Source organism: Centrocercus urophasianus, unplaced genomic scaffold (genome assembly GCF_019232065.1).
Source record: "Centrocercus urophasianus isolate 14NV4802_14NV808 unplaced genomic scaffold, USGS_Curo_1.0 seq_2, whole genome shotgun sequence".
Taxonomy (NCBI): domain Eukaryota; kingdom Metazoa; phylum Chordata; class Aves; order Galliformes; family Phasianidae; genus Centrocercus; species Centrocercus urophasianus.
In genome coordinates this window covers 8,142,809-8,166,433 of record NW_024884755.1, presented here as the reverse complement: position 1 = coordinate 8,166,433, position 23,625 = coordinate 8,142,809, and the positions used below count along the sequence as shown (strand labels likewise).

Here is a 23,625-nt window from a genome sequence, read left to right as displayed (position 1 = left end):
CGGGCTGTTGCTTGTGTGAGATGCCTTAGAGTAACTAGTGACTGCATCTTGCAGAATTAGCAACTGTTTTTCTCCTACGTTGTGCTGCTAACTGTGGTTCTGCTGCCCTTCAAAATGTTATGACTAATGCATAAAGGGCTGCTCCTCTCCAGACACTCAACTTTTCACTAGCTAGAGACTTAAAAAAAAAGAAAAGAAAAGAAAAAAAGAGGCATGAATCTGTCTTTGGCTGTTGGTCTCCAGGCACGTAACCTTTACTGTATATGCCATGCTGGCATTCATTGTCTCGTCTGCATCGTGTTTATCAGCTTCACTTCCTTGCTGCGTGCTCTGCAGTCTCATAGATCCTTCTGTATTTACTCTTTACTCTCCTCCTCCATAACTACAGAACTAAATGGGAACGGAATCTCTTGCTGAAACAACCCAAAAGGGTCTAGGCAATCTTTTCAGCTGAATTTCTCTCCTTGGACCTTTATATGTCATTGGTGTATCTTTCAAGACGCCTCTGGGGTTTTGAAACTAATTTTCCATCATCATTAGTGAAAAACTTTGTGCTTCCTTTCATTAATGTCTGGTACAGGAAGGAGAAGAGCTGCTGTATATGCACACTCTTTTTAACTTGATGCCATATGCAAATAATTAAACGAGGCACGGAAGCAATGGTTAAAAATTCTGCAAAACTTCCTCATTAAACTAAGCAATTATCTGCAAGAAGAGAGAGATCTGAACTCTCTTGCTCCACATCCATGATAAAATCTCCACATCTTGCAGATTTTGCCCAGGAGGAGAATAATCACATTTAATTACTATGAGGGGTGAGGACAACAAAGTGGGTGCATAGATGGTGACATTCACTTGGTGTCCGTCAGTGAGGTGGCTGTGATTTGGCACGTGATCTGTTTGGATATGGTATGCAAGGTCACAGCTCCATGCAAAACTAGTGGAAATGTTAATTGAGTTCCAGTGATGTCACATGCTGCAAAAAAAAATAACGATTCGTGAAACTCTAGGGCCATGACTGGCTCATTAGTACAACCCAAGCAGTTCGTACTTCAGCCGTCTCATCCTGCCTGCTGCATTACCTTGGCATAATGTCTGAGCTGGGCTGTGAAGTGAACTGCGGAAACCGATTCAGCTGAGAATTAGTCTGTCAAAAAAGAATGCACTGAAAGAAAGTCATTCGTGGAGATAAATGTATTTTCAATGCACTAAATCAGAGTAAACCCCTTTGTGTTCTAGTCCTGCACTACAGTTTATCTAGTTAGTCATCTGCACAGTCCTTGTCACTTTAACAGCCGAGTCTTCCACAACCTGTAGTTGTGAAAACAGGGTTGTTCCCGTTTTACAAATAAGAAGCAGAGGTAGAGAAAACTGAAGAACTTGTCTAGAGAAGTGGGAAATCAGGAGACAAAAAGAGGTTGAGTTTGGATTTTCCACAGCTCAGGATAGTATTCCAACTATTGAATCACCCCTCCTTCTCTTAGTTACTGAAGAATAATGAAAAAAGTAAAATGTTTATTTTTTACATAAGAGGAAATTGAATATGCAGATCTAAAAACAGCAGTAGAATTTGTAAGCTTACAGGCTGAAGTTGTGTAAACCTGCCAAGAACTTCAGTTAAGGAATTGTTTTGTACTAGATAGGATGTAGGTTAGTGGTTTCAGCAAATACACAGATGATTAACTGAAAATTCCTTTGTTCTAGTTGACAGCATAAAAGAAATGCAAAGAAAGAGGAAAAAAATCACTTGGGAGCAGTGTAGCATCCTTCAGGGTTTCCAGTGAGATACACACAGGCTTATATTTGTGAGGTTTTCTAGTGCTAATGAAGCGGTGTCAGACTGGGAACACCAAAATCTAGCAAGTTTGCCGAAAAAGCTCAATACGAAAGGAGTAGCTCAAATCTCCTCCTGGCCCAGTCAAGTGTTGTAAAGGGAAGACCACATCCATTTAGTCTTTCTTCCCTTCCGTCAGTGGTACAGCAGGCGGCTGCAGAGAGGAGGGTGGGCAGAGAGCAGGTTCTGAGGTGCTGCTAGGCTGTGCCACAGAAGGCAGTTTACCTGTTAGCAAGGGAATCAGGGAACAGTAAAACACTTCTACCACTTCCATCTAGCCAACACCTCACTGCTGCCCCTGTGGTGTTTCCATGCAGGTCTCAGTGTGCACAGAGAGCATCTGTTCAGTGAGGACTGTAAGATAAGGGAGTTCCAGGCTCCTCTTTTCCTCACTCCCTCCAACAGATGACAGCAGATTAGCAAGGCACCCTGTTCATTTACATTTATTACAGCAGTGGTTAGTGGGATATGAATTAGTGCAGCATCTCCCATAAAACAGAAAGTATCTAAACTCAGCTTCTCTCTCTGCTGCATCACATTGCTTTACTAATGAAGTTATTATTAATTTTAGTTAGCTTTTTTAACGGCAGAGTCAGAAGTATTATTTATATAAGAAAAAGAAGTTTTATAACCAAACAAGCAATGAGCAAGTTCACCAGCTAGATGTGTGGGGTGCTCAGCAACTTTCTTAGATTAGTTCCCAGTAGGTGTTGTATGAAGAGCAAGGTTAGCACTGCAGGATAAATGCAGTTCTGAAGTTTCTGGAGGGAGCTGGGAAGTAGGTGCAAAGTGTGTTTAACTGGCAGCAACAATCACAACACCACCACTGGCAAACGAACTTGCTGAGGTGTCTGTTGCTGCAGCCTTGTTTGCCAAATTAGTTGTCTGTAAACTCTGCCATCATTAAAATTCTCTGCGGTGATAACAGCACTTTCCCTGGAACATTTTGTTGGAACTGGCAAATGGAATTATCTGCTATGACTGCTCTTTTGAGCAGTGTACGTCTTCAACAACAGTCCTAAATAAACCTGTGACATACAGTACACGGAACACCTATTTGTATAAATATCTCTGCAGAGGAATGCTAGAGGTAAGAAGAATAAATTGCAAGTGAGAAAATGGCATTGTGAAATGTACTCTAACCCTGTTTGCTCACCATCTCTCCCTGCACTGCTTCACATCAGCTTAGCCCCAGCCTGTAGAAAGGCAAAGGTCACAGTTTTTATTTACATAACACAAAGTTTCTAAATAACAAGCATTAAAGAAGTAAACCTTTGCAGGGGGAAAAAAAGAGGTGTGAACAAGAAATAATAATTTAGCCTCTGTGACCAGACAGGTATCTGTGCTAGGAAATAATATGCCATTTTCACAGAAGTACACACACCGATGTATGGCAGAAACACCAGCTTCCCTGTTGGGGAAATGATATCCTATTTCAGTGGAGGGACACCAAATTACTCTCTGTTTCATTCTGAGTGCTCAGCACTCGGCACCTCACCATGCTCAGAACAATTGTGTTTCTGCTTAGGCTACGACTGCTCCTCTGAAATCTGAAACAACTGCCATGAATTTCTGTGCAATCCCAGGTATGGAGTACTTCTTACTCTAATCCTCAATTACTTTGGCATATAAATGTCCAGAGCTGAATTTAGAAAGAAATGTTCAGGCTTGGTGCTTTCAGCACATCTGTCAGTTTACAGCCCAGCCAGGCAGCAGAGTTCAGGCCATCTAGAAAGAATCAGAAAGCTTCACCACTCCCCACAGCTGTAATTCAAGAGTCTGCTCCACTTTGCAGCAAGTATAGGACCAAAGAGCAGGTGTTACTCTCCTTCGTCCCCTGAGCTCCAATCATCTCTAGCACTGCTCATTTTGGTCAGCTTTTGGAAGAAAGAACCTGGTCAGGCAAAAGGCCCTATAAAGTGGGATAGTGCTGGTTCAGGTGTGTTGTTACAGAGCTGCTAACAAATGTAATAGGTCTTAGCCAGAAGAAACAGTTGCATTATATTGTCCAAACGAGATTCATAACTGCAATGCAGTATGGAAGGTGCAGTGCTGCTGCACCGAGTCAGCCAATAAAACTTGTTATCCTATGCTCTTGTATCTTTAACTAATGCAGAGCAGGTATGATAAATCCAGTCAGGTGTTACAGAGTTTGTATCATTTTCTACCCATTTGGAAGACGACTTTTGTCACCCTTGTGATATAACTCCAGTGAAGCTGTTATGACAGCCACATGCACACCTGGCAGGGGAAAATTTTTTTTAGATATCAGCTATGGTGAAGAATGATTGGGGAGAAATACAAAATTCATTTTGAGGATCATTTTCTACACACAGCAAATGAGAGGTGCAAATGGATGTTCTCATTTTTCACAATATCCTGCAATCCCATGTGGCCCAGGTCTCATTATAGTGTCAGTGCAACAGTCTGTTGGCGTTCATTACACCAGAACTAGAGCAAGGAAATCCTGAAGACCTCAAGGAAAACACATTTGGTTTGTCATGCTCAAGAGAAACTTTGCAAAAATCCCAAGCATGGAAAAAAAAAAAAAAGAAGAATTTTTTTGACTTTCAGTGAGCCATATCTGCACGTACACATTTCTGTGGTACCATATTTTAGAAGGGCTTTTGAAACTGATGAGACATGGCCAGTCCCTGTGGTTTCCTAGAAATGTGGTGGAACTCTGTTCCTCTTTCATAATTCGGGGCTATAGAAATAACACTTGCATTATACACACACCATTAAATTACTCTTCCCAGAGGCAGTACCCTCAACCTGCTCCTGTAGGTCCCAGGGTGCTAAAAATGCTGTCTGTGAGAGAACAGGTGAAGAAGATTCTGGTCCACACAGTCCTTAGAAGTCCCAGCTGGAATCTATCACTATTATCAAGAACATTCAAACTCTTTGCAATGAGGGTAGTGTTGCTTTCTTGTCTGCGATGTAGGTTTCCTATAGCAAGTGTCTCTTGTTTATCTCTGGGGCCCTACGGTGGAGACAGCAGCCCAGAGACCAGGAAGGAGATACAGCTGGGACCAGCAAAACGTGCTGCAGAAGGGACCAACTCATCCTGGAGGAGTTGGGAAGGGCAAGCGGGAGCTGCTGGACAGAGGATGCAGGAGTATTATAAAGAAGAGGCAGCTAAGGACAGGCAATATGAATAGCAAAAACATAAAAGAAGGCTGAGTAGTAAAATGGATGCTGAGTTGAGAGATAGCTCCTGGATAGTAAAGCCAGTGAGAGCAGCAACAAAGGGATACGTGGGACTCTTGCAACAGAAGAGGCTCCAGTGGTGTGATGGCAAAGGGAGAGAAAACTATGGATTTTGTGTCCTCACTGTGTCCTACTCAGGTAAATCATACTTTTTCCTCTCCATTGCACGTGGTGAGTGATATGGCAGTCTCTGCTCCCTGCCTGTACAGCTCCTGGGAGCTCTGTATTGCCAGAACGTTGTTGTACGATGTCTCTAAGGTGCCTGCCTTCCTGTGATGGATGTGATCTCTGCTAACAGGCACACTGCCCTCTTTGGTTCAGAAATGTTTTGCAATCTTTGGGGTTAATAGGTGCAACACTCGTGTACTATTATCTGCTAAAACAATATACCTGAGGAATAATCAATAGTGTAGACCCAGCATGTCACTCCTCACATGGGAAACGCTTGGATTCTGCCCAGTGTTTGTAAAGCATGTGCAAATTAATGAACATATTCATTATTAATAATGACATAAACATGTGAAAGCCTTTTAAATAAATACTTTGAAGAGTGCTAAGCCTGCTACTAGAATAAAGGCTAGGGGTTTTCAGCTGCAAAATACAATAGAAAACTATGGCTGAAAGGATCAGATGTTTATAATTGATGCTTTCAGATTGGTGAGCTACAGTATAGCTCCCATACCTACAAACAACACATAGACTGGCTTTCAATAGCACAACTCTCTAATACAACTATACAAGTAACCTTGTTTTTGATCAGCGAGGCTTATTCTATTTATTAGATCCATAAGTGTAGAGCCCATAGACTGTTTTAGTTATCAGCTGTTTCCAAATGAATATCCCAAGCATTTCTAATCACAGCCATCTGATTTCCATTATTTTGACTTCCTTCCTCTTTGTCTGGATCAATAATGTCTGATGTAATAATTTATTAACATATACTGGGGAAATAATATTGATTCTACCTGTGCATGTTAGATGGGAAAAAAATATGTCAAGCTCTCTCTTTAGTCCAAATGCCTTTCCAGATTTTAATGAAGCTGTATTTGGTATTTGTACGAAGGATATTAGCACAGTGTGTAAAACAAATGGCTGTAGCTGAAATGGATATTTTGCTTTCCCCAGTTCCACTAATACATTTATGGCACCCATCACCACAATATCTGTTTCTCATACTCAATTGCTTTGTGAAATCTCTCGCTCCCCCTCTGCCTCCCACCCCTGTGCATTACACAGCAAACTGCACTGCAGCCCAATGCTTTTCATCTTGTCTCATGGGGAGGCTGAACTTGAGGCCAACTGGCAATTTTATTTAGTTGAGAGCTGTGCTGTATACATAGAAAGCTCTCACATAAATCCTGGGTGTTCACAGAATGATCAAAAGCTTATATGTCTAATGTGGAATGGGGTAGGATTACTATTGGGCCATGATCACGTTCTGAGGCGTGAGGTTCATTGGTGAAAACAGTATTTGAAAGTAGACAAAAAAGCATGTTACAATGTGTTATATATTCTAACAGTACTATGCCTGAGAACAATGTATCACAATCAATTTGCAGAAATCAAAGACATGGAAATCTGGCTAATTTTGTTTCTTAACAGCTCCGTACTAATAGTACCTTGGGGGAAGGAAAGTCAAATTACAAAAAGAAGTGCTGAGTCATTAAGTGGAACTAACTCGCCCTCCTCCAACTGTAACTTGTCATCAAATTACTTACCATGCATATGTTGTAATAGCTAACTGTAGTTCCTTTTCCATATCCTATTGTTTCGGGAGGAGATGAATCGACTTAAAAATTGCAAATGTTTTTCCCCTTAGATGCAAGAGCATAAATCACTAGTAATACTGAGCTCTCTGCCTCATATTGATTCTTTTGTGAACTAAGCCAGATGGGTTCAGATATGAGCATGATCTAATATTCCCCTTAGCTTGATTTATAGATTTCTTTGTGCATTACCTGACCATAAATGAGTCTTGCATTATTTCTTGTGTGCCTGTCAAATTAAAGAAAAATATTCTTGTTGACCTTTAAACCTGGGAGGGAAAAAAAAAAGTCAGAGACATTTTACTGCATGTATTACAGTGATCTTAGTGCTTACATGCCAATTAAGGGCGTGTGATTATGAAAGAGGTCTAGTAATTTGTGTTGTGTGTAATGATTTCATTTTCCTGTAAAGCACGCAATAGACATACAGACTGTGGCATAAGCTACATTGCAAATAATCCTGGAAGAGAGAAAAAGAGGAGAACGATTTGGCACAAGTCATTCCTTAATTTACAAAAATGAGCACTGATTGCACGAACCGAAATGTTTTTCTGGAAGAAAATCATTCTTTAAAATGCAGGCACAGCAAGCAGAAATGCAGAATGACTGCCACATGAGGTGTTAATACCATTAAGGGCAATGAGCATCATGAGCCTGCTGACCCCAGAGACCTCTTCTGTCAACAAAATGAGTTTAATATGTATGAAAAATATTGAGCAGTGTATCATAAACCTATCGTTAGGGCCCAACTCTGTGCTTGGGACTTGCAAACCAGAATCAGGTGGGAGGCACTAAGTTTTTTCTGAGCAAAACGCTCATGCATAAATTGCAGGGACGGATTACAAAACAACCCAGGACCTTCTCTCCCTGTTCTCAAGAATGTCTCCATAGCCTAATGAGCCTACTGTCCCCTCGGTAATTAATGTAATTAATGCTCAGAGGTATCATATACAGGCATTAAAAAGTATAGATTCAATCTTTGCTATTCTTTGGTTTTTTGACCAGATGAAGTAAAGCACATATGCTCTGAAACTGCTTAGTAGACCAGATCCCTGTCACATTTCTTTGCAGGTTGTGTCTCTATTCCATCTCTGACAGAAGATGACATTTTCAGCAATAGCAAAATTTTAGCTCCTATCTTCTAAGAAAGGTGGTTGTTGTTGTTTGTTTGTTTGTTTTTAATCTTTCCATGGCCTGTGGGCATGCAGCAAATCCTGGCAGATAGCCCTGGCCTGTGCTCTTTTAGGAACAGGCAGACAGACTGCTTTGTGTTCTCAGCTCTGTATCCAGAAACACCTCCACATGTCCATATAACTAGAAAAATTCCTTATTAGTTTCTGTCCATCTTGGATATGTTCACACTAGCCAACCCTTTCCTACAACTGAAAAACAGGGGTTTGAGCACATTAAAGCTCTTGATGAGGTCACTGAGCTGTTCAGTACCCATTACTTAGACTGCAGTCTTTACTGTTGTGCACCCAAATGGCTCTATTTCAGCAAGAAAGCTGCTTTCTTCTTGTTGGCCAAAGACTAAAGCATATCCAGTGTTTTACACCTGTCCAGGGATGCCCCCAAACAGGCTATCTGTTTTGGGTGCCAATGAATTCATGAGAAAAGGTCCTAAGTACAGATTTCCATTGGTTTGAACACTGTATCTTAATTTGAGTGACTGACCGAATTTGTTTTGTTATCATTATTATAGTAAGCTTCTAGTTCCTGGCAATGGGGTTCTGTGGTGCTCAAGACACTTTTATTATATATGAGACTTCAAGTGATAGCCTTTGCCCTGAGGAGCTCACAATAAAAATAGACAGAGAGATAAAGGACATGATTCAGCATCAGATGTAATTTGCTGTATGAAGCTGATTCAATTGTATTCAAAAGATTTATTTTACAGATGAAGAAACTTAGGCACAGTGAAATTAAATGACATGCAGAAAATACCACAGAAGTAGGAACTAAAACTCTGATTGCCTGCAGCTCCCAGGACAGTCCTCTCCTTTGAAGGAGTGGGAACTATTTATACCTTACGTGAACACGACTACACATGCTGTACATCCTAATCTGGAGAAATTATACAGCCCTACATAGTTATGCTACCCAGCAGATTTTTTATTCCTCTACTGTGCATCAGTCTGGCACTATCTCTTCTCTCTTCTGTGAGTAGTTTTACTGAGATGCTCTTTTGACTTCTAGTACAAATGGTACTTTAAGGAGAGATGTTTGCTGCATAAAGAAATAGAAAAGATACCTCATTTCCCTCTTCTGGTCAGTATATTTATATGAAAAGTATTGTGGCAATAAATCAAAATGCAGTGATTGCCGTTCCCCTTCCTGTGGTGATTTATAATTGTGGATTTACATCTGGCTAAAAGACACTGTTCAGACTGCTTAACTTGCATGATAACAGCCAGCTCTCTATTTCCTTTTAGTATGGCAATGGACACTGAAAGCCCCTTCATTTTAAACAATTCAATGAACATATAATACGAGAGTTAAGACCTTTTGGAGAATACAAAATTAATAAAGTACGATCAGTGAAACCCTAAATCATGGTGACAATGTGATCCAGTGTCTGCTAGAGACACTCCCTGACTGCAGCAGGGTTTAAATGAAGCATTTATCTACATAGTAAACAAACAAGAAGAATAAAAGAGAAAAGAGGCAGGGAGATATTCAGTAATTTCTTAATAGAATTGAGAGGCTAACTGCAAAGAAAAGCCATTTGCCTGCTGGTACTACGGACTTTTACTTCACATTTAAAAAAAAAAGGAAAAAAAAAGGATGCTGTAGGATCGTGACATCTTGTTCCCTTTAACAACGTTTCTGTCTGAGCAGTATAAACACCCACGAGTCACCTTCACATTTATAAACTATAAATGTAATTATCTTCAGTCCCTTTTGTTAAACCTTCTCAGAAGTTGTTGTTTTTCTTCAGTTGCCCAGAAAAAGCAGCTACACAAGGCTGGTAGCTTGCTGTCAGTGAGGGCTGGACTTGTACTCTTGTCCAAGAAACAAAACAACAGATTGACCTGTAAGACCTTTACTATATAATGAATAGGATCTTAATAATAGGCTGTTCAGAGAAGGATTTTTCTGCTGGCATCAGGAGTTCAGCTAACGCCCTTTCCGGAGATCTGCAGAGAGCAGGCTGTGAACATGCTTGAGGCAGCCCTTGGGTTGGAAGGGAAATCCTGCATCCCGTGCTTTTCCCCAAAGCTCTCCTTATTTTAACGCTTACTGAGCCATATGGACAGACAGTGTTAGGGATTCGTTCTTGACAGAAATGTCTGACAAAGCCTCAAGATAAGGAATGAAAGACAGAATTACCCTCTGAGTTCACACAGATACCAACACCTCAGCCAACCAAGCCAAGCAGCTTTGCGGGCCCTGACATCCTTCAGGAAAATGCTGTGCTCTATAGATCAGCTGTGCACAGAAGATAAATATCACTATTTTGCTGGGTATGCCAGCCTGCCCCTTACAGGGCTGTGCAGAGATGAACTAAGCTGGGCTCTTTGGTAGTATCTGTCACTACAGTCAAAGCGCTGAATCCCTCTCCTTGTCCTGTGCTTTATTCCATAATAGAAACATAGACAGTGGTGACAGAGAAAATCACTCGGGTCATCTGGTTTATCCCTTGCCTTGAGATTGCTTCTTGCATTTGTCTTTATAGATAGTACCTCACCCAAAATTACCACCTGACCTAGAGTCTGACAGAGAAATAGAATATTACTAAGACAAACCATGCTGGGAAACCTTGTTTATTGTTTGTGTAGCAGCAGACAATGAGATCAAGGCTTGGTTTGCAAGATGAAGAGAAAGGATTGTAAACCTTTCTCCTTCCCAGGGGAGATTCTAAGGGAAGGAACAGGAGGAAATAGTGCTGTGCATCTCTGAGCTGTAGTTTCCTAAGGGAGCAGTAATCTCTGAAAGCTGCTGGGAATCACTGGGAAAGGAATAAATAAATACCGCAGTGGTCTCAGCTGGATCCTGAGGGGCTCTTCTCCCCCAGTCCAGGGGATTCTCTGGGAAAGGACTTTATTTCCCTAACCCTTTCCCCTGTAGGACTCAGGAAAGAAGTCATGCTACAATATCGATCCCTATTCTCTCAGAAGAGCAGGGAGGAGAGAAAGAGGCACTTTTGTTCCATAAGGCTCTGTGCAGCAGCTGGAGGACACAGTTGCTCCTTAGCACCAGCCACTGCAAGACTTCACTTTGCAATGTCAGCAGCGTTTTTTCAGGGCCTTGTGTACACTCTTAGACCACGGGTTACCATTTGCTTTCCAGCAGGTGTTTGCTTTCACAACATTTGAGAAGACTAGAACAAGACCTAGGGCACTGAAAAGAAAAAGCAAGGCTGCAGGATGACGTGGACTTCATGTTCCTTGTGCAAGATGGGCCTGGGCTGGCCAGTCATTTAAACACTAACTTCAGAAAACAGTGATAGATGCAGCCAAATAGTGTGGAGATAAGAGGTTCTTGTTCTTAGGGATGGACAGGAAATACTGCTTTCTGAACAACTTTACTGATGTTTCCTCTCAGGATTTACCTTCCCTCTCTGAATGCTGTCAGCATTCATGGACTAAAGGCATTTTGGTGCACTGCTGTATTTAGAACAGCCACAGAAAATTAGGATCCAAATCAAATCCAAGGTATCGTGATTGCACAGCAAACTTTCATGGCTAGAAATGCTCTGTGCCATGCTCAGCTCCTGACAGAACTCTCACAAGTGCTGAGAGCAATGAGCTGCTATTCGGGAGCTAACAAATTTGTGTGGATCAATGATTATTAAAAAGAAAATGTCATTAAAGAGGACAGTGTAGTGCAGTATCATCCACGAGCTGTCAATGTCTCTGCTGGGAAAATTAAAATAATGTCATCTTACAATGCATATTTCAAAACATTTTGAATTTAATAATTAACTAAAAGCAGAAGCAGAACTAAATTTCCAGAGTGCATTTTGGTCTCTATTAAAAACATGGGTCCTCTGAGAGGCAGATCGTAGCTTCTTGTCATTCGTACTTAACTCTGCTGAAATCTTTTATTTACAAAAATGAATGAATGAAACTTTTTTTAAACAAGGATGGCAACTGACCATTTTACACATTGCTCTAAACTTAAAAAACAAATTATTTTTTGATTATTTGATACTTTTTTAAAAAAACTATATTTTTATCTGAAATGACTTTTAATTTTGAAGACTTTAGCTGCAGGGAAACACTCACTTGTCTTTGGGGCACCCCTGAAATAATTATTTCCCCCACTAGTTTTGGTTCAATCTCTGAACATAAAAATTAATTATTCAGTTAGGTTGATTCTGGCATGAATGAGCCCTGCAGATGGCTGTAATCTGTCTAATATTGTTGTATGAAGTCTGACTGGGCAGGTGAAATTGTAGTAAAATTGTCACATTGCTAAGAGCAAATGCTTTGTACAGCTTGATGATAGAAGATCTTTTAGAAAGCTTGTCATGTCTTATGTGATGGCAGTCCTTGTAGCCATTGCAGTTAGTTACTGGGGGTTCTTTTTTATCTTTAGTAAACTTAGAACTAAGAAGTAGTTATTTTCAACACAATATTATTGGTAAGGTACTTTTCATAATCCTTCAGAATTAAGACACTGTTTGCAATTTAGTAGAAGCCCAGGGCCAAAAGTCAGCTCTATTTCCAAAAGCAGAGCTAAGTGAAAATAGAGGGCTGGTACAGAGGGATGGAAAGTACATGGGAGAAGTGGGAGAGCACTGGTTAGTATGATAGATCGTTCTGTCCTATAAGGGACATCATTACTGTCAGGTTCTGCAGAGGAATCAGAGTGAATGGAGATGTGCAGAAATCTAATCTGGGCATATGCACACAGGGATACTTGCTATGGTATAGAAGGCTTTTTCTATTTTCCATTACTTTGATTTTCTTAAAAATCTTATAACAGTCTAACTTCACAAACGTAGGTTCAGATTTCTCTCTTCATCTCTCCCCTTCCATTGCACTGGGGGAGCTGTGATTCTTTCCACATACAAAGCTCTTGCTCCCAGGCATAGTTTCCTTTGCCACAACGTGACACAACCTTTTCCTGAGGCTTTTTGCTTTGTGGATTTGTTACAAACTTTTTTTTGGGGGAAAAAGAGACAGTAAGGTGAAAAGAGACATCTCTGCTTTGTAGGCCCCAGCAGCCAGCTGAGCTGTGGGGTTGGCTGAGGACAGCCTGGGGCTGGATGAGCCAGGAGTGGCTGCTCCTGTGTGGCTCAAGCAGGACCAGCTGAATGTAGGGCTATGGGGGCAGGTCCAGCAGTGCCACCAGGTCAGAGATTCCAGGGGAGATCAAAATCATCAAGACAGAACACTTCTTCTTTCTCAAAATTGCATTTCATTCCCGAGAATTTTGTATTCCATGGCAAGATTTAAAATTGAGGCTTTCAATCTTTAATGCAACCAAAATCAGAATTTTGAATAGGGTATAATTTCTCTTTCAGCAATAAAGCTGAGGGAACCATGCTCAATGGAGAAACGGAGTGCCTTGGGCCAGGTAGCTGATGTTACTATGACAGAAAGGTGCAGCCAGTGGGTAAGGCACAGTCCTGAGGGTAACTCTTCCTCCCAGGGGCAGCTGACCAGTGCAGAAGGCTGCACCTCACTCAGGCAAGGTTTTTGCTTCCAACAGAGGCTGACCCCAGGAGTCTTTGCTGTCAGATGCATTCGTTAGCCTTGCTTCTTTCTGCTTACACCTCGGCAGCAGAATGGGGAGTTATATGAAATATTTTCATTTACAAAATTACATTTGGTGAAAAGCAATATTTCATAAAGTCAAGAACATTTAAAAAAATAGTGCTTCTCAGTAACATAATATAGATAATGAGGAACTGTGTATGAATCTTATAAGCAGTGGCTGTGCAAAACCACGATGCTGTGCATTGCTGGTTACCAGCCTTCAAAAGAAGATGAAAACAAAGGAGGGCAATGATACATGGATTAGAGAACATAACATGCGAAGAGGCTGAGATAGCTAAATTCAGAGTCTGGTGAAAGAGAAGGCTCAGGGGGAACATGATCACAGTCTATAAATACCTTCAAGGTAACAATAGAAACGAAGGGAGGGAATTATTCACAGTCTCAGAAAAATTGTAGGCCAGGGAGCAATGGCCTGAAGCTAAGAAAGAAAAAGTCTAGGTGAGATATTAGGGGGGGAAAGAAGCCCTGACAAAAGAAAGCAACAGAGCAGTTTAATAGCTGAGTAGGGAGAGTGCCCAGCGTAGCACTGCTGCCAGGTCTGTGCGACAGTGAGATGGCAGATCCCTGGGAAAACGAATAGAAAGGAGGTGGGGGCTTTAATCACGTGCACAAGAGCCAGATGAGATGACAGGAGTGCCTCGTGGTCGGGCAGCCTGCTCTGGCTGTGCTGTACGGCACTGGGTGCAACGCTGGGCAGGGCTGCACCAGCTGCTTCCTCTGCCACACTCCCTTGTGTGCATCCATCGTGTGCACCTCCCATGCAAGTGTGAGCCTCTGCATCTAGTACAGAAACAGTATTGTAGCAGCAACACTATATATGAATCAATCTCATACAGTTCTGAGAGTTTACATTTGTTATTAGTAAAAGTGAAAAACCTGATGAGCCTATGCTGATATCCTCCAGTTGAGGTTCACTGGTGTTAAGACAGCTCCAGGCAGAGATGAATGCTTTGCCAGGGGTGTCTCAGTGATGAGCATCTTGCAGAGGAAGTTTTTTGGACTCACTGGTTTCTTGTTTACAAAAAACTACTTAATGTAATGATTCTCTGATGGCTTCACAATAGAAAAAGCCTTTCAAAAAGGATCCATGTAAAGAATGAGTGGATTACAGAGGAGGTCTATTTCTGGTAATGCAAACTGCTGATAATATCAGTACTTGGAAGACAAAGCCAGGACAAGTTTTGCTATTCTGTGGTTTAAAAGCTAATTCTGTATTGCTTGCTGTGCAGAAAATCTAGTAATTATTGGTGAATAAACAAATCTAAAATAATTTAAGGTAATTTTTTAAGGTAAAAAAAAAAAAGTCACTTCTTTTTTTAAAGTATTCTCCATCATAAGGAATCTAGATAGAAAAGTACAAGTATTTACAAGTATTTCTCCTTGAAAAATCTGGACAAAGAGAAGCAGCAGGGGTCTGCCAGACTTTCACCAAAGTTGCCTTCCTTCAGTAATTTTATAAAACAATCTGCAGTTACATACATAAGCTTGAACAATTGTATTCCTGAATAGCTATTTAAATGAGAGAAACTACAGTCATTCTCAAGACATATCTCTGATACATTCTATAATGAATGTAATCTTCAAGGGGCAATAACTTCTCTGAATTACACAATTTTTCTGTTATAAATGTCACACGTTACAATCTCAGTTACCAGCTCCTCTGGCTGTGGGCACGCTTTTCCCAGTAGGGCATCTCAGGCACACACAGCACACTAACTACGAAGAGTAATGACGTCAGAACTTTTTTGGAAATCTCATGTTAATAACCTTTCAAGTTATTGTTTCCCACGTGAATACAAAGGGCACAGCGCCTGGTTGGAGATCGGCGATTATCGCTCTCTTCTAGCTATCCATATGGAAAATGTTTTTGGCTAATATAATTTAAGCCTCTTCTGTAAATTCATTTCATGCTTTGAAGTTAGCTGACAATCTCTGTCATTGAAGACCAACGCTCAGCAATCACTGGTATGAGCGGGAGGGATGTTGGCCCAGAGGTGTTAGCCACTGCCTGCACTGTGCCCTTCCCTGCTGTGGGGCTGCCGAGGTGCAGGGCAGGGCTGACAGCTCCCACACAGACTGTGGGCAGCGGGGGAACTTCAGCCACGTGCCCAGGTAGGTCCCAAGGTCACCAGGAATCGGGAAGGAGAGCTATAAATCACAGAGCGCTGGGCTGCAGCCAAGCTCCCGGGAAGCTGCATTTAGCATATCATTCTCTGAGCAGCAGGATGAAACCTTAACTCCCTTTCAGACAGAATTTGAATGGAATTTGTTATAAGAACTGATTCAAGTATCACCACCTGACTTTCTGCTATGACTCCAAGACAGATTGCGATCACTGGAGGGAGAAGAGGGGTGTCAGCAAGCCCAAAGTGATGATCAGGATGATGCTAGAACTCTATCAAATATTTATGGAAACCAGATTAATTTCTCTGCTAGCAACATGCCAACATTATAGGAGACTTCAGATAAACTCTTGATGTTAACCTTAGTTTCTTCTCGGTATCAACCAAAGCGCTGATTTCCAGACTGCCATCAGCGCTGCAGATCCCCTATGTAAGGTGCAGGATTAGAAGACCCTCACGTGAGATCTCAGCTCCAGCTGCTGGCTCCCATTATGTTACATGCAGTATCTAAAGCTCTGGGGACACACCGACACTCCAGAGTTTGCAGCATAGAGAAAGCAACATAGCTGTTCTATTCCAAAGCATTAAAAAAATCATTTGTACGAAGAAAGGAGGAAATAGTTATTTTAAGGTTAGGAAAGTTAGTTTAGAACAAAGGTGTTGGGAAAAAAATAAAAAAGAAACAATCCATGTAAATATTCTGTATCATAAACGTAAAACCTCTGCATCTAGCTACTGCACCATTAACTCTGAGACTCTGTTTAAGATGTGCTATGTGATTATTGACAGTCTGTGGGCGAAGGGGCAGCTTGAAAGGAAATCCCCTCTCCTCATCCACGAAGGAAGAGCAGATGCATTAGGTGCTGAGCAGCTCCTTCTGTGCTGGCACTGAGCTGGGGGTGGAAGGTGTGTAGAGATGCAAGAGCTGGGGGGGGCTGGATGTAGGCAAGAGAGAGCAATCATCTGGTGGGCAGCAGCTCACTCAGTTATCTCACATTTGTGACATAACAAGTAGAGGTGAACCATTCTGCTTGTGAGTTGTAAGTGGTTCCTTCAAGCACCATCCCAGGCTAACAGGCAGGGTCTGGTTGGCAGGGAAGGCCAGCAGTGTGGCTGATCAGAATAGCTCATGTGAAGAAAATCTAGAAACAAATTAGCTTTTGTTGGAGAGTTGAGGATTTTTAGATACAGGTGTGCTGAAGTTTACTTTTGGGGAAAGCTGGAGGAATACAAGTCTTTATAAAACATGGTAGACATGGAAGGGAATGAAACTTCCTTAGAACAAGACCGTGTTGGATGGAGTAAGTTCTTCCGTGGGAAGACATGAAATAGCATCTGGTCGTGCTCTGTTACCTACCCACATTCCAATAGTAGGGTCACCTCCCAGTGAGTGGCTTTCAGTCACTGCAGACTGGGACAAGACTATCATTTCTCCTACGTGAGAAACCAGACCAATACACTTCTGCCATGAGAAACAAGGGCTGTGTTCTGTGAGCATTCCTTTCTGTGAGCCTTTGGCACCCACTGAAATGAAGAAAATAGCAGTTATTTTGAACTGCAAGACAAGGAGGAGATTCATGGCATCCTTCCTTGCATGTGCCTCCAGATTCCACAGTGATACTTTCACAATTTCTTCTTTTATTCCACAGATTTCTTCACAAATGGATTTTGTGATTCCTCAGAAATGAGATGCTCAAAGGATCAGGAACCAGAAATTACTTTGTTCTTTGCCAAATGAAAGAGCAATATTTTTTTAATCCCTTCTTACATACTAGTCTAACTTCTGGTGCAGTCTTAAATTTCTGAAACTATTTTACTAATTCAGCTCATATTGATTTATATTTTTTAAGTAGATCAAGCAGGTCGTGCAAAAAAACTTTAGAAGTCTATTATGTAATTAAGTAGCATCTCCCATTAAAGAACTTAAAAGTAACAGAAAAATTAATTCATCTTTAAGTTAAGTAGTATCCCCATTTCAGGATATAAAAATGAAAGTGTTCAAACATGGCTGTCTGAAGTCAGTGATCCACGTCCATGCATTGCTAGCTAACTGCTGCTTTAATTCTCTGAACTCGGAAGGGATCATTTGTGCATTGGAACAGAAAGAAAAGCCAGCATTTCTCAAACTATATATGAACAGGCTTTAAAGGAATTAAAAGGGACCCAGATTTAAATACCAGGATGTTCTGTAGCCGTTGTCTCAAACTCTGAATTGCTAAAAAATAAAGTGACTTTCACTTAGCTCCTACCTATAGGTGGATGTCAGCTTGCAGGCATTCAAATCAGAAGCCACTAAAAGTTTATGTAACTGATCCGGCAACCTTCACCAGTGTGAATAATTAGTGCTCTCTCAATGAGTGTCATTGACAGCAGGTAGCTGACTTCCACCAGGTTGGTTCCTGGGGCCAGAAGGTCGGCCCCGCTGAGGGCTGTGGTGGTCACACCGCATTGTGTGCAGCCTCCAGCCCCACTCCCAGGGTGAGGATGGCACCTCCGCGGAGCCAGGCTGCTCTCTGATGAAGAGCAAAAGGCCATTTGTGCATGCTGTGATGTACATCTCAAATTAAGTATTTTAAGGGAGGTGCAATCATTGTCAGGTCTGCATATTTAATGGACCTTGAGCTATAAACATGCTCAGAAAAGTGCCTAGTTAATATCAGTTTGACAGTGAATTGGCACAGTGCTGAGCTCCGATGCATCAAATTAGCATTGATCCACAAAATGTTACTGAAAAGCTTCTTAAATCTGCCAAGTTTAAAAAAAAAAAATCAATCCCAGAGAAGAGGGCTTCTCCCCATCCCCTGCCTTTTTTTTTTAAAGTCCTTTCTAATTCCTTACCCAGAGTCCAAGGGCATTCCTTTAGAAATGCTAATTCTTTTCAAACTTTGTCTTCCCATCCTTGTTCAATAGTGATCAATTCCTCTTAGGTTGTTTCTTCTGTGTGCAGTTTTAATCCTCCCTCTGGGTCAGGAGCAGTGCAGCTGAGGTACGGCTGGCCGCTGCATGCTTGATGCACATACCCTGTTCTGGGATGCAGGTGCTCCTCTGCCTCCTGTGGCTGGGTAATAACTTCCCGGTGGGACTTGAAGGAACTGGCACTGCCCTATTACACTCCTCCATGGCTTTACTTCTGGCAACTTCAACAGCTTTTGCTCTCCCTGCATGACATTATTACAGCTGCGCTCAGCAGACCTGACTTTGCTGGAATGCCCTCAATAAACACAGGAAAGCTGGCACACACTTCTCTCCAAGGGGTTTGTGGCTCTGCTTCACTTTGAGCTCAGCCTGCCAGCAATGGGGTTTGTTAACCTCCCGGCAGCCTGAGAACCACCCGGCTCCAGGCACTCCAGCAGGGCTGCCCCATGGTCTGCCAGGAAGAGGAAGGTTTTGGTGGAGACTGATGGTGCTTGAGGAGGTGTTCTCTGGTTGGTATTAGCTCACTTTGCTTGCATTTTGCTCTATGGATTTTCAATAACTTTGATAGAAGAGCATATGTTGAAAAAGCAGAATTAAGACACAGTGGTGACATTTTTCTCCATTATTTTTTATCTCGGTCTAAGCAGGGATACAAATGGTAGCAAAAGGTTTTAGTACTTAATAACACAGCTTTCCTTGAAAACGTTCTGTAACAGCTATTGAAATGTTTTGCTAACAGAAGTCATGCAGCAGCACCTGTGAGGCTTCTGACATTAGTCTTCATCCTTTGAAGGAAGGGAAATTGGGTTGGTTTTGGAAGAAAACCATGGCGTGGGCTATTAGAGGGCTGCCTGCTGGGAGGGATATGTGCTGTAGCACCGCTACTGCATGAGAGCACAGGCCAGCACCAAACAGTCCCCAAAGCAGCCTGCCAGCTCTGGAAGGTAGTCCCCAGCGTGGCAGCTACTGTCCTGCAAGTGTCCCTCTTGCTCCAGCCTCTCTCAGCTGCCCTCCCACTGTGCTGCTCACCTGCGAGGTCATGGTGTGAAGGCAGGGCTCTTGACATGGCACATGCCCATTGCTGCACTGGGAGCAGAGGTGGTGCCTGCAGAGCCTCTCCTTACTGAATGGCTGTTGCAGTGCTACTGGGACTGCTGAGCTTGTGCCCCAGTCCAGAATCTCCCAAAAAGATGTACAAAGGACTCTTTCGGAGGTTGTCCTCACCTGATCCCAGTACCATACAAGCAGGAAGAGGTTGAAGGTGTTACTTCCCTGAAGCCAAGGAGAAGTGTCAGGTGCCATGTGATGACTAAGGCTCACACACTCATTACTTCTATCAGTTAGAGCTCTTAATCATTTTGTGCTGTTTCATTTTGTAACGTGAATTCACTTCAAGCTGTGAAATTCACCATTTTTGCCATGACTAATTTGTGAAATCTGCCACCTTCTTTTATGATTTGCTTTGTGCCCTAGTTAGGCATCATCTGTCTGAATAGGGAAATCTGTTATTTGCTTCTTGCAGTCGAGCCAATACAATTTTATTCCCTTCCTTTCTCCTCTCCACTCTCAACTGTGATTTCATCATTTCTGTCTTTCCATGGGAACAGAGCAGCGTGGAAGCCATCTTTGCTGGGATCGCACGCGGTGAGCCTGCCTTTCCTCTTTTGCGTAAGGTGTGGGCTGGGCTCAGTCTTGCATGGACTGAAACCAATCTGAAGATCTACCCTGACTTTGGCTAAAGCCACTTACATCTATTATTTCATGTTTACTATCTAAAGGCATTTCTTCCCGCCTGGTTAATGCAATATTTTGGAAGTCATTTCCCACCTGCCTTGCTAGTGCCTTGTTTCACAATGCGTTCATCTGTTACTCTTTATACTGAGCGTTGCTGGCATTACTAAATGCTATAAATATACCCAGTATACCATAAAAATACACAAGCAGCTGACTGGCCCTGCCTGCAAGAGATACTATTAATCTTTCATTTTTCACATGCTCTGGGCAAGATCCAGAGGGTGCTTGAGAAACATTTAACAGAACTGGGTCCTAAATTTTGATTTTCTCAATGATTGGTTAGTGTCTAACAATATTTCCCCATGCTCTTAATGTCTTAATTGGTCTTTGAAGAAGTAGACAATCCATTTGTCCTTCTACCCATAATTTACACCCTTTTACAAACCCAGTGAAATGCTATTTTGGTATTTCTATCACTGAACTACAGTGATAAATTGCCTTGGTGTAAGATCAGTAGGAGCAGCGTAACGGATGTGCAGGAGACTGCATTACTGACTTGCTCTTGCCAAAATGGAGCCCTGCCATGAAGTTCAGAGGGATCACGAGCTGCCCGGGATATCCCCATGCTTCCAACAGTCCGTCAGTGCTAACAGGGTTTTGGAGCACAGTGCGTCAGGAGATGATGACAGGAGAGCAAAAGGAAACTTCCCTCCTTGCTCTGCTCGTTCTCACCACAACTTTCCTTTCCACCCCTCTCTTCCTGTAGTCCACTTTTCTTTGTCCCCACCAGTTCCACACACACTGAGTTGATCATCTCCCTATCCAAAACGCAGTCATGTAAATAAGATCAGCAGCACCATTTCTGTTAACAGATGGATAAATGGGAAAGTCTGTGCAAATCCCTGCCGGTAGTTAACCCTTCATTAGAGGCCAGGAGGAGGTTCAGGAAAATTCCAGTGCATGTTCACTGCTTCCATCCAGCTATCAGAAAACCTGTGGGCCTGCTCCTGCTCAGCACCCCAAGCTCTCTTCTACACCCACCACACTCAGCGCAGGCGCTCAGCAGCACTGCCAGCCCCAGCTATTTACTCAGCACCACCGTAGACTAATCAGATGGCAGTAAAAGCTTTTACTGTGCCATCCTGTTTGTGATCAGCAGAAACATAAAAAGCATGTTAGCAAATTGATTTTTGGCATTAATTGTGAGCAAAGAGCATTATCCCGGGTACCGATACTTCTTTTTTTCAGGCAGAAAAATTCTATTTTAGTATTTCTGAAGTGCTTCTGGAAGATGCCGAGATAAGCCCAGTGGACACACTTTTCAAATACCATAAGGCAAAGAGTAGTTACTGAATCTCATCAGTATTATTAGCTTACATAAACATAAAAATTTGAATAATGTTGAAAAAGCTAAATTCTCCAGATAATCCGTAATCAGTAAGCGTTCATTACCGAGATGCAGCAGATATGCACGAGATTTCCCCGGTGATGTTCTGCTTACAGGACTTGAACGGGGCAGCAGAGCCGCTCCGCACAGCCCAGGCACAGCGGCTGTGGGCACCTTCCCAGCCCCACTCGGCGCGGGGCACCAGGGCTCACTGCCTCACTGCACAGCTCTGGAGGTTCATAAAGAAATCAGCCCTGTGCAGTGATTGATGGCTCCGTATAAATAATTAAGTCTTGACCTTATGTTATGACACTTTTTGGTGCTTGGAAGCAACGCTCAGAAAACATCCCTGACGCTGGATAAATAAGGGTGGGATGAGATTCGGGGGGAGGGGAGACGGATTTTTGTTTGCACTCATTTTGTTCTGTTTGATTCCATCAGCTAATTGACGATGATGATTATTAATCTCTGTTGCTGTCTGCGCTACGGATTTAATTCCTATCGGTGATTGCTGTTGGAAGTTTGCTCCATCAGAGCCACAGTTTGATTAGGTTTCAGCAGCCCCAGTTCCAGAGCTCCACACATTGGGTGCTGTGACCCAGGCACTTGACACCAATTTTTGTTCCCGATTTACTTCGCCCAGTAGTAGCGCTCCAGCAGCCCCCTGCTGCTGTCCCCGTGCTGGAGCAGGGCCGGTAGCAGGTGTCAGCTGAAGTTTCATTTGGAAGCTCACGAATTCAAAAGGAGAGCTTAGCAGTTATCCCCGACACAGAGCTGCTGTGGCCTGCTCCTGGAAAGGAGAAATCCCGGGGACATGGAAGGAATTGAAGAGATGCCAGGCAGCTGGCGGGGTGAAACCTTCCCGGGATGAGCTGAGGACAGCCCTCATCACATGGCAGCACCGTTAACAAACAAAAGGGATTAGAGGCTCTAATTCCCATCTTCACTTATGAGACTGCGCACGTTTCCCATTCATCCCTCTCTGGTACTGTGCCTATTCTCTGAAGAGCTGCAACTTTTAAATCTGGCAATAAAATATGAGCGGTTTGGGGTAAGCTTCTAACATAAACAGAACAAAAAGAGAGCATCTCTGGTTTTTGCAAGCATGTAATCTGCACACAGCACAGATCGGCCGCAGGCAAAGCAGTATCCATTGAATAGGGCTTTCCTAACCGCTCCAACCGCGCACACACACGGGGCTCCGGCGGGTCCCGCTCTGTCCCCGGCCGGCTGCTCGCGCACTGCAGCCGGGCAGCCCCAACCGCGGATGGGCCGGGACCGCCCCGCCCCGCCCTGTCGGCGGTCGTGCCTCCGGGTGCCCGGTTTTCCAGCGGAGGGGCGCGGGGCCGTCGGGACGCACCGACCGGGACCGGAGACAGACCCGCAGCCCCCGTTCCCCTAAGCGGTAACTCCCGGCACAAACAGCGCATCAGTGCCCCTTTCTCTGATGCACAACGCGAACTCCGGGCGAACTGCATTTCCAAGGCACTGAGCTGCCGCCGTTCACAAACTAGTTTCTTTCGCATACCTACGGAAAACGACCCGGACCCGGTCGGAGGAGGCACGTTCCCAGAGCAGCACCGGCTCCGGCCCCACCCCGCTCCCACCGCCCCAGGTTGCGCTCCCGGTGCGGCCGCTCCGAGCCCCGAGCCCGCACCCGTCTGGCCGCCGCTCTCCGCGCAGCCCCCGGCGCTGGCATCCGCGGCCCCGAGACGGGGTCCGGGCGACCCCGCCGCAAGTTCGGGCACTTTCCCGAAGTGACGCGGGGAAAAGTTGGGGCGCGGGTGGTGGGGACCCGAGCGGGGAGCGAGCCACTCACCTGCGCCGCCCTCAGCGCATCCTCCGCTCCGCGCGGCCGCGGCTCGGCGCTGCTCCGCGGGCGGGAGGAGGCAGCGCGGCGGGACGAGCTCCCGCAGCTCCGGCAGCC

The 23,625-nt window shown here is 43.5% G+C and overlaps 1 protein-coding gene and 1 long non-coding RNA gene across 2 annotated transcripts in view; one reads left to right on the top strand and one right to left on the bottom strand.

Moving 5' to 3' along the window:
• The window catches only part of CHST8 (carbohydrate sulfotransferase 8), a 167,273-nt gene extending 143,702 nt beyond the window's left edge, over nt 1–23,571 (bottom strand). The window contains exon 1 of the mRNA XM_042821821.1: nt 23,518–23,571. The gene's annotated coding sequence lies outside the window, so the exon portion shown is untranslated. The remainder of the gene's footprint in view (nt 1–23,517) is intronic.
• LOC122162000 overlaps nt 1–23,625 on the top strand; it is a 90,073-nt gene that overhangs the window by 18,342 nt on the left and 48,106 nt on the right. The gene's annotated exons all lie outside the window — the stretch shown is intronic.